Source organism: Lagenorhynchus albirostris, chromosome 2 (assembly GCF_949774975.1).
Source record: "Lagenorhynchus albirostris chromosome 2, mLagAlb1.1, whole genome shotgun sequence".
Taxonomy (NCBI): Eukaryota; Metazoa; Chordata; class Mammalia; order Artiodactyla; family Delphinidae; genus Lagenorhynchus; species Lagenorhynchus albirostris.
In genome coordinates this window covers 132,796,962-132,807,279 of record NC_083096.1, presented here as the reverse complement: position 1 = coordinate 132,807,279, position 10,318 = coordinate 132,796,962, and the positions used below count along the sequence as shown (strand labels likewise).

The 10,318-nt window shown below is 37.8% G+C and overlaps 1 protein-coding gene and 1 non-coding gene across 3 annotated transcripts in view; both read left to right on the top strand.

The window, feature by feature from the left end:
- Nucleotides 1–1,035: 1,035 nt before the first annotated feature.
- Nucleotides 1,036–1,108, top strand: TRNAG-CCC (transfer RNA glycine (anticodon CCC)). The gene has a single exon. It is a non-coding gene; the product is annotated as a tRNA-Gly (tRNA).
- Nucleotides 1,109–4,166: 3,058 nt separating this feature from the next.
- Nucleotides 4,167–10,318, top strand: part of ATG4C (autophagy related 4C cysteine peptidase) — a 90,158-nt gene continuing 84,006 nt past the window's right edge. The window contains exon 1 of one of the 2 annotated variants that reach the window (XM_060142556.1): nucleotides 4,167–4,270. The gene's annotated coding sequence lies outside the window, so the exon portion shown is untranslated. The remainder of the gene's footprint in view (nucleotides 4,271–10,318) is intronic. The other variant, XM_060142558.1, reaches the window with a different exon arrangement.

The window sequence follows — 10,318 nt, the reverse complement described above, 5'->3', positions numbered from 1 at the left end:
CAACACTCTTATCATAGTATACAAGTACCACTCCCCAACTCTCATGTTCCAGGTATAATAAATTTCTGGGTTATCCTAAACAGGTCGAATCTCCCTCTTCTGAAGCTAGTTAATTATATTTGTCATTTAAGTTATCTTAGGACTTCCTCCTTCAGGATCCCTCAATTTGAGAATAACTGACACTCCTTGTTCTCTTAATACCCTGTTCTTCCCTCTATCATAATGTTTATCACACTGTGAGCCGTAAGTTACTTCTCTGAATTCTTTTCATATTTCCATGAATTAGCACAGTGCTGGGTGTTCAGTAAATAGTAGCTGTGAATAGATTTTGTGCTGCATTTCAAGGCTAAGGTTTACTTTGTAGCACTTGCTGAAGTGTGGTTATGAAAGGAAAAGGAAGATGGAATAATATTGCATGTAGGGGGGAAACTGAGTCCGCTGAAGTTGCTTTCAGAATTGTGGGAATTCAGTACATGTTTGTAGGCTGAGGCAAAGGGGGCAGTGGAAAGAGTGAGCTTGAGGATGTAGGAGAGGGGATAGAAGTAAGTTCACTTGGAAAGGAGAAAACGTTTTCACCAAGTTTTCCTTAAAATAATTTTAATAATTTCCACAAGGTATTCATCTCATCAAGGCTGAGTTCAATTTATCTCAAAATAACGTTCCTGATCAGTCATACATGGTACATGTTTACTTATTAAACAGGACCTTCATCTTTCTCTGGGTCCTGGAGGGAGATGAATAAGAAGTATACTCGGTAGAAGTTAAGAATTAAAAGTTTACTAGCAAAAACCTGGAGCTGTGTCACAATCAATGCTACTAGAATGGCTTCTATGTTTTCAAAGTACACACCTGGGATATGATGAATTTTGGAAAGGGCTTGACGCTTAAGATGAATGTTTTAAATATATATACGCACTAAGCAGTGAATTGCTGTTTTTCATGGTTTTTAAATGTAGCATTCTATTAGTCAAATATTCTGGTTTTAATAGTTATTTAATTATACAATCTGATTTATTAATTAAAATAATAGGGACTTCCCTGGTGGTCCAGTGGTTAAGACTCTGCACTCCCAATGCAGGGGGCCCGGGTTCGATCCCTGGTCAGGGAACTAGATCCCGCATGCCACAGTGAAAAGATCCTGCACGTGGCAATGAAGATCCCGTGTACCGCAACTAAAACCCGGGGCAGCCAAATAAATAAATAAATATTAAAAAAAAATAAGGCACGGGTGTTAAAAATAGCTTATGTATGAATGAGAAAGGAGTTTTCAGGGCCTCCATCATCACCATGAACTCCCACAAGCACTGATGGAGAACTAATTACTCTGTACAAAGTACGGTGCTTAGAGCTGAGCAGGACACAGATGTCTAAGATGTAGCTCCTGTCTTTTAGAAAGTATATTCACTACTAAAGAGTTCCAGTTAAACAAATGCATAAGTGATTATTGAAAGTTGATGTTGAAGACAGTTTCTAAATACTTAGAATGCTATCTGGTTCAAATATAGTAGCGTATTTTTCACTAATTGTATGATTGACATTATTTAGGTACTTTCTAAAAATAGGGTTATGGTTTATTTTTAAAACTTTCAACACCCTGACTAAAATTTTACCTTCAGAAAATATTTTATGTGCCAAGCCCTGTTCTAAATACTTTATGGTGGCTTTTATTACCATCCTATTGTAGAGTTGAGGAAACTGAAACACAGAGAGAAGAGTAATTTGCCCAAGTGTAGAGCTGTGACCCTTACACAGGTATTCCACCGCAAAGGTCTTTTAATTTTTAACTAAAAATTTTTTTGACTAGGTAAGGCATTCACATGGTTTAAAAATAAAAGTGTGTATAATAAAAAAAGTTGATGTTACACATATTTTACTTTCTGTTTTCCATTCTGATAAAGCTCTCTTATCTTCTTTTCACTTCCTTTTAATTCTTTTTTAATTATCAAAACTGTATGTGCTTCAAAAAGACTATAGTGCCTAGGTAGAGTGCTTTGCCCCTAGCAGCACTTATCATGTATTTGTTAAACTGAAATGAACATCTTGTCCAGTTTTGACTCTGTGTGGTTGGCAATTGGCTGAATTGCAAAGTCAAAGACACATTTAGAGGAGAGAATATTGCTGAGCACTGCAGCTGCAAGAATCTCTTTTAGAAACCTAAAGTCTGTTACATAAATTATGTACTCTTTAGACTCTTTCCCACATTCATTTATACAATTGATCATTGAAACCACTTTAGAAATATGTGTATCAAATATTTAGCATATTTTAAAGCTTCCTTAATAACAACCCTAATAAGTGGATCCAATTACGTGTTTATTTACTACAAACACCTATGAATAACAGATAACCTAATTATAGCTTATTACTACCTCTGAATCATTCCGATGAAAATGTTTTCTCTCACAGACAGTGCTTTGGTGTATGAGTATCGAAAGCAGCAGACTGTTTTCCATGATCGTAGGTTTTAAATATTTACCTGCTTGTGCTGCATAATTTAGCACACTGGAGTTGGAAAGCAGTTTGTATGGTAGCTGATGCCATGCCAATGTTAGAGAATATAATTTCCCTGTGTGACTTCTACGTGAAGTTGTAAAAATGGAAAGTATTCTACTGTTTTACTAGCCAATTAAAATTTGTTTTTGCTGTAAATCCATAGACTACCAATGTTTGTGGAATACATACAGTTTTATTTTGTATAATTACCAGGTAGTCTATTTAAAGAATCAAAGCATTGTTTCTCTCGTCCTGTTAATGTATGATATTAAAAATAAAATAAGGCTTCCCTGGTGGCGCAGTAGTTGAGCGTCCGCCTGCCGATGCAGGGGACACGGGTTCGTGCCCCGGTCCGGGAAGATCCCACATGCTGCGGAGCGGCTGGGCCCGTGAGCCATGGCCGCTGAGCCTGAGCGTCCAGACCCTGTGCTCCGCATCGCGAGAGGCCACAACAGTGAGAGGCCCGCGTACTGTAAAAAAAACAAAAAACAAAAAACAAAAAAACATTCATTCTTGTGATCCGAGTCTTCATGAAAGTAACAAAAAAGCATCCAGACAGCTTGTTAAATGCATGTTATCTGCCCTAAGAAATCAAAACAGAGTTCTGTATTTTAAAATGTGGAACCACTGGCTATCCAATCAGGCAAGAAAACAGTTATTTCGTTTGCTCACTCTAAAAAATGTTACATCTTGCTATATCCTTTGTATGATAGGTTATTTGGTGGCCCTACTGCATAACAGAAAATAAATAGTTGCAGTTACCTGTTTTTGTGAGAATAATAATAAATATAATTCAAACCATTAAACACATAAAAAAATTGAAAACTCTTTTCACATCTACTTTTGAACTTTTCAACTCTGTATTCTGAAAGATATTCTTTCCCTTGTGGTTTCATAGTCTGGTACTACAGACTGTTAATTTTTCACTTCTCGCTCTTATTGTAATTTCCTATGCAATTTGGGAGCACGTTTGGTAGCCCTTGTTCCAGCACAACCTTGCAGTACTGCAAAAACGACACAGGATTACACTTTGCAATAATTTAGTATTTCTCTCAACACCCCTTATGAATGAGGATAAAAATTTCCATTTCATAAAAAGCCTTTGCAGACTGTCCTGTTTCAATTCTGGAAAATAATCTGAACGTGGAAAATGAACTCACATACTCCTTGATATTTAATACCTTCACAAAAGGAAACGAGAGAATACTGGCATTTTTACCAAAGTGGGTCTTGGTAGAAAGGTCTACATTAATCTAAAGGATTTAATGAATCCTCTGAAATCGCCTTTGAGGTCTGCAGGTGTCAGGGGCAGAGTGAAGAATAAGGGGGGCAGTGCATGCTGGATCTTGTAGTTCCCGCTCTGGAGGAGAGGGAGTGTTGCACGGCAAGCTGGGAGTTGAAGTCCAATTGTTCAGCAGGAAGTCATGGCAGGAATAATGTAGTTTGTCTATCGGAGACACCGCTTATAGATGGATACTTTCTCTTGGTTCTGCTCTTGCTATATTGGTGACTTAGAGTCTGAGGCGGCAAACAGGACGAAAAAAGGATGAAGTAAACGGACCGGGGACCTGTAGGCCGCTGCTACTGTTGCTGCCAATCAATAGGCGTTAGTGCCCCGGAAGTGGCTGACCTACTGGGTTTGAAGGGGGTGGGCGTTTCTCTTACTACGGTGGCCGGGGAGCTCGAGGTGCCTGTAGCTGCGGCGCTGAGGTCGGCGCGTCTGCGTGTGTGTCGGCTGCTCTTGTGGCGGCTGCTGGTGGAGCTGGAACATTTCCCGGTTGGTGGCTCCTGCACATTGTTTCCATTTCTCCAGTTCTGTTTTCGGTTTTTCGGTGAGGGGTCGACTTGAGGTTCCTCTGACTCCGCTAGCCTCAGAGGAGGTTGGGACTTAGTGTCTCTGGTCCTTCCAAATGACCGGGTTTCTTGGGGGCCCCTGCCCTCAGTGGAGACCCAGTAGCCAACAGTTTAGGCTCTCTGAGGGTTTCGGTGCCTCCCTCATCTCTGTTTCTGGTGTAATTTGTTTTCTGACTCCTTGCCCTTCCTGGTCTCCAGAGCTAACGAACCGTAAGCCTTCCTGTGGGCAGCTGTTCCCCCTCTCCTAGAGGCTTTTCGTACGTGTTTCAGGCACGATCGCTAGTCCCCTAAGCTATTGCATCCATTTAACTCCTTCCCTATTTCTCTCCGTTAAAAAAAGAACAGAAAAGAGAAAAAAAAAAATCCCCCCAAATCAGATTCTCAAGATCTCAATCTTCTCATTCCTAACTCCTTTATCCCTTTTTAGGCCTTTGTTACTGCTTCAGACTCTTAACACATTTGCCTGAATATCTTAATGCTTTTCCATTCCGACATTAACGTTTAATCACTTTATTTGTTTCTTATTTATCTTCAACTCTTCGACTTCCATCCACATGTCAGGGCTTTTTAGGTTGGATGTTCAAACACATTCTTATGATGACTGGTGAATACGAGACGAACAGCCAAGCATGACTCTGCTTATGAAGTTTATACTTAAGATCTATTTGGCTTACATTTTTGTTTTGTATTGATTATTCTCCCACAAGGGGTTCACTGCTACCCTATGGTTAGAGGAGAATACCTCATCCTACAGCTCTTTGTACCTGAATTAACTTAGATGAGATTTTTTTCCCTTCTCCTACTCGAAACATATGTCCCCAGTAGAATTTTTGCGATGATTTTGTGTCAATTAATAGCAGATAGACACAAGGGAATGCTCTTTCCTCCTTGGTTGTTTATGATTTGTAATTAGATTGTGAGTCATTGAAAATATACAGAGGGATTAGAAAAGCTTTTGAAAGGTAAAGTCTGTGTGTGTACCAATTTACAAGTAAATAAAGTGTCTTCCCTGAACAAGGGAGAGTTTCTAATTAGTCGAATAATCTGATGCTGTATTGAATTATCAGTTCTTTCACTGTAAAATTTTGGGATGTGTTTAAAGTTAAAAAGTAGCCAATATGAGAACTTTTATAGTTTAGTAAAAAGAGTTTAAAAACCATTTAACTGATGCTCATTTTTCTGTAAAATGGAATACAAATATATTGAAAAGTTTATTTGTTGTGATTGTTTATGAGATATTTCTCTCTCTCTATATATATTTAATTTATTTTATTTATTTAGTTTTGGCTGCGTTGGGTGTTCATTTCTGTGCGCTGGCTTTCTCTAGTTGTGGTGAGCGGGGGCTACTCTTTGTTGCGGTGCGCGGGCTTTTCATTGTGGTGGCTTCTTGTTGCAGAGCACGGGCTCTAGGCACACGGGCTTCAGTAGTTGTGGCTCGCGGGCTCTAGAGCACAGGCTCAGTAGTTGTGGCGCATGGGCTTATTTGCTCTGCGGCATGTGGGATCTTCCCGGACCAGGGCTCGAACCCGTGTTCCTTGCATTGGCAGGCGGATTCTTAACCACTGCGCCACCAGGGAAGCCCCTTCTGCATAATTTGTTAGATCTGGTAAAACAGCATTGTTTACTATTCAGTAATGTTTTGTAGACAGAAATTTTTGTACTTCTTGTCTTTCTTGGGGCCATGTAAGTTAAATAACTTTGCAGCTTTCTTCTATTATGAGTATTTTACTATTCTAATAGCAAAATTATTGTTCTTTAGGAGTCAAAGATAATCTCTATGTCAATAAAATATAAATATTAAAACATGTACCCAGTCTAAATGAGGTTATTCCTAATTAGTCAGAAATGGTTTTAGCCACGTTTAAGAGTGGGGCTAAATGTATAATATTTCAGAATTAATTCACTCATGAAATTCTTTATTGGATAAATGATAGGCTAGACATTACTCACATTTTTTATATTTTTCCTGAGATTTTATTCATTTAGTAGGCATTTATTAAATGCTTCTTACTATTTAACTTTTGTCACAATATCATCAAAACATTTATTGAGAACATCCTCTTGCCCTCAGCTCTGTACCAGATGCTTTAAAGCAAGGGTCCCCACCCCCCGGGCCACAGACTGGTACTGGTCTGCGGCCTGTTAGGAACGGGGCTGCCCAGTAGGAGGTGAGTGGTGGGCCAGCGAAGCTTCATCTGCGGCTTCCCATCACTTGCATTACCACCTGAACCATATTCCCCTCCCCACGAAACTGGTTCCTGGTGTCAAAAAGTTTGGGGACCACTGCTTTAAACCATTATTGCGTTAAATCATTATACCAACTCATTGAGCTATTGAGTATTATTTACATTTAGCAGATGAAGAAACTGAAACTCAAAGAATTCAAGTAATTTAGTCCAGTTCCTCTTGACTCTTCCCACTTACTACAGTTGCAAAGATTTGTTCACTACTCTGGAATATATAAAGAGCATTAATTCAATAAATACTTGCTAAGCAGCTATTACGTACCAGATACTCTTCTAGGTGCTGGGAATAGAACAGTGAACAAGAGACAAAAGTCTCTGCTCTTAGGGAGCTTACATTCTATTAGAATGTTTGACATGTAAACCTTGCCTTCAAGAAACAAAATATAGCCTGTATGCGTTTGGTTTTATGTGTTTTAGAATGTTAAGGTTGAAAAGAGAGATTAACCAGGGAATATTTCATGAAGAAGATGAGATTTGATCTAGAACTAAAATAGTGAGTATAAATTTGGTAGGTAGAAATTGGGAGGAAAGTAATTCCAGTTTGAGGCATAAAATGAGCAAAATTCTAAATTGTAGGAGAGAGAGATTAGTGGGAGGGACAGTTAACTGGATTGCTTTGTATCTTCATTTCTTTGCATATAGGTGGGCAGTGTTGGCTGAATTTGAAACAAATGTTTAAATGAATGAAGCTGTGGCAAGAGCTCAGATACCAGGCAATGAGGAATTAGATAGATCTAGTGTTATTATTGTGGGATTTAAAGAAAAGAATTAATTGGATAACTGTTGGTGAAAGAACCAGTAAGCACTGTTAATTATTGAATGTTGGGAGTGGCGTGGTGGCCAAAGGAGAAGGGAGGCTAGACTACCAGGTTTGAACTGAGTGGGTCAGGTGTATTGTAGATTTACCTGTGATGAGGGTTTTTTATTTGTTTGTTTATTTTATTCCAAGGTGCACCATTATTTTATGAACTGCCGTGAAAGAAAAAAAATATTGCCCATTAAACATAAAAAGATTGTCAACTGTAAGGTGTATTCAGTTTCAGAGTTTAAAATGTAAAAATGTGTGATCTAGAAATGATGAAATAAGGTACTCCTTATGATGGTTCGTGAGTCTTGTAACTACTTAATTTTTTTGGACTGTTTATAAATGTTTGTAATCTTTGGCATGCATTCAATCATTTAGCATTTATTTATTTACTAGGCACGCTTCTAGGCCACAGTGATGAGTAAATGCAGTCTTTACCTCGTAGAACTTATGAGGGGAGGCAGACATAAATCAAATATTCCATCAAAGAAATGTAAAGTTGCAACTATTGTAAATTCTATGAAAAAGGACTTGATGTTATACAGAAGAAAAACTGTTTACAGAGGAGATAAGAGTGTGGATGAGGAGAGGCCAGATGAGAGATGGTAATATCTTAGACAAGGTGGTGGTGAAGACAGGTAAAAGTGGATGGGTTTTAGAGATGTTTAGGAGGTAGAACTGGGTGATGAATTGAATATGAGGAATGAGGGAGAGAAAGGTGCCATCAGCCACCACTACCATTTTGGCTTATGTAACTGGATGGATTGTGGTACAGTTCATTGAGGTAGGGAACATTGTAAGATGACTGGGTTTGGGGGGACATGCTTTGTTTCTTAATATTTTTTTACCGTGGCATCAGTGTTCAAGGTTTATGTCTTAATTATTCTTTTTTTCCTTTTATGTTGTTGTTTAAGTTAAGTATGTTTGAGGAATGCTGTACCTGAAATAAGTTTTTTCAGTATTTTTTCCCTTGAGTGGGCAGGGATAAGGTTCTAGATGAAGGCTTTTGGAAATATGTTGGTATTTGTTTTGAATTTATATGTAACATATTCAACCATATATATGAATAGGTAACTGAGTAATACAGCTCTATATCATTTTTATTTGCACTTGGGATTTGGCAGTAAATTGGGCATCTGGTTAAATTCTAACTTCATTCAGTTGGTGTATGTGTAAATATAAATATGTGTATTAGGGAAAAAAGACATGCTTATGATTTTCTTTGAAATAACTCCATGTGTAGTTTTTGGTAGATATTGAATTAATACAGTCAGTTATTATTTAAATTTTACATTTCATAGTAAAGCAGTAGAGGGTACAGAGCAAAAAGCTTGGGCTTGGAGTCAAATTGCCTGGATTCAAGGTGTGTTTTGCTATTTAGTAGCAGTATGATCTTGCAAAAGTTATTCAGCCTTTGTTATTTTTTAAATCTATAAAATGAGGATAATAATAGTACCTGCCTTATAGAGTTGTTGTGAGGATTAAGTGAGATGGTATGTGTGCATAGGTTTACAAAATTCCTGGTACAGAGTTTGTTTATTATTATTATCATTATTATTATTATAGTGATGTGGTGTCTGGGATCATCTGTACTTCTGTAACAACATTTTAATTTAGAGTTCCTTTTAACTAATAGATCTTGATTGGGGAAAAAATCGTTTGGTAGTCATATTTGGATTTGGAGAAAATGTTATACAAGACAGCTTTTGTGTATTCATAATTGTCCTAGGTGAGTCAGCACATGTCATCTTTCACAGAATTCTCATCAGAGATTATGGTTAGTCTACAGCTATAATTGGAAGTTAATGATGGATTGGCTTATAATTACTTATTATTTGTTAGGATTATTACTTTCATTTTTAGTCCAACCTGTCTGAACTTTGTACTGGCTTTTAGGTCTTATGGATAGGGTAAAGAAGTAGTTAAACGTTATAAAGTCTGATCAGCTGCTCTAAAGTCGATTTAATTTACATCCTACTTTTTTCCCCAACTTTTTTTCTTTTGAAAGTTTCAAACCTATACAAAAAAGTTTAAAGAGTAGTACAACAAATACCTGTATATCCTTTACCTAGACTCACTAGTTGTTAACATTATGCTTCTTTTGCTTTTTTGCTTTTTCTCTAACACACACACACAAATGTACACTTTTTTTTTTCCTTGCTGAAGCATTTGAAAGTAAGGTGGAAACATCATGATACTTCTAAATACTTCATCATGCATCGCCTAGGAACTAGGACATCCTTCTACATAACCATAATGCCATTAGCATACCCAAATAATTTAATTTTGATATGATAATATTATCTAATGTATAGGCCATATGAAAAAATTCAGATTTACCCGGATGTTCCAGTAATGTCTCATAGCTTTTTAGGAAAATAACACTGAATTGAGTAAGAGATTTCATTGAATTGTATTTGGTTGTCATATCTCTCTGTTTTCTTTTATGTAGAATAATCCTCATCTTTTCTTTTTACTCCTATCTTCCTTACTTTTTTTTTTTTTTTTTTTTTGTGGTACGCGGGCCTCTCACTGTTGTGGCCTCTCCCATTGCGGAGCACAGGCTCCGGACGCGCAGGCTCAGCGGCCATGGCTCACGGGCCCAGCCGCTCCGCGGTATGTGGGATCTTCCTGGACCGGGGCACGAACCCGCGTCCCCTGCATCGGCAGGCGGACTCCCAACGACCGCGCCACCAGGAAAGCCCCTTCCTTTTTTTTTTTTTTGGTGTTTCAAGACATTGACATTTTTGAAAAGTCTGGGCCAATTGTTTTGTAGAATGCTTCACAAAATGAATTTGATTGTTTCTTCACAGTTTCAGGCTAAATAGTTTTTTTTTCAAGACTGTTACATGGTAGTTATTGTAAACTTTCCATTTGATCACATCAAGAGTAATGTAATGATAATTTGTCCATTTATTGG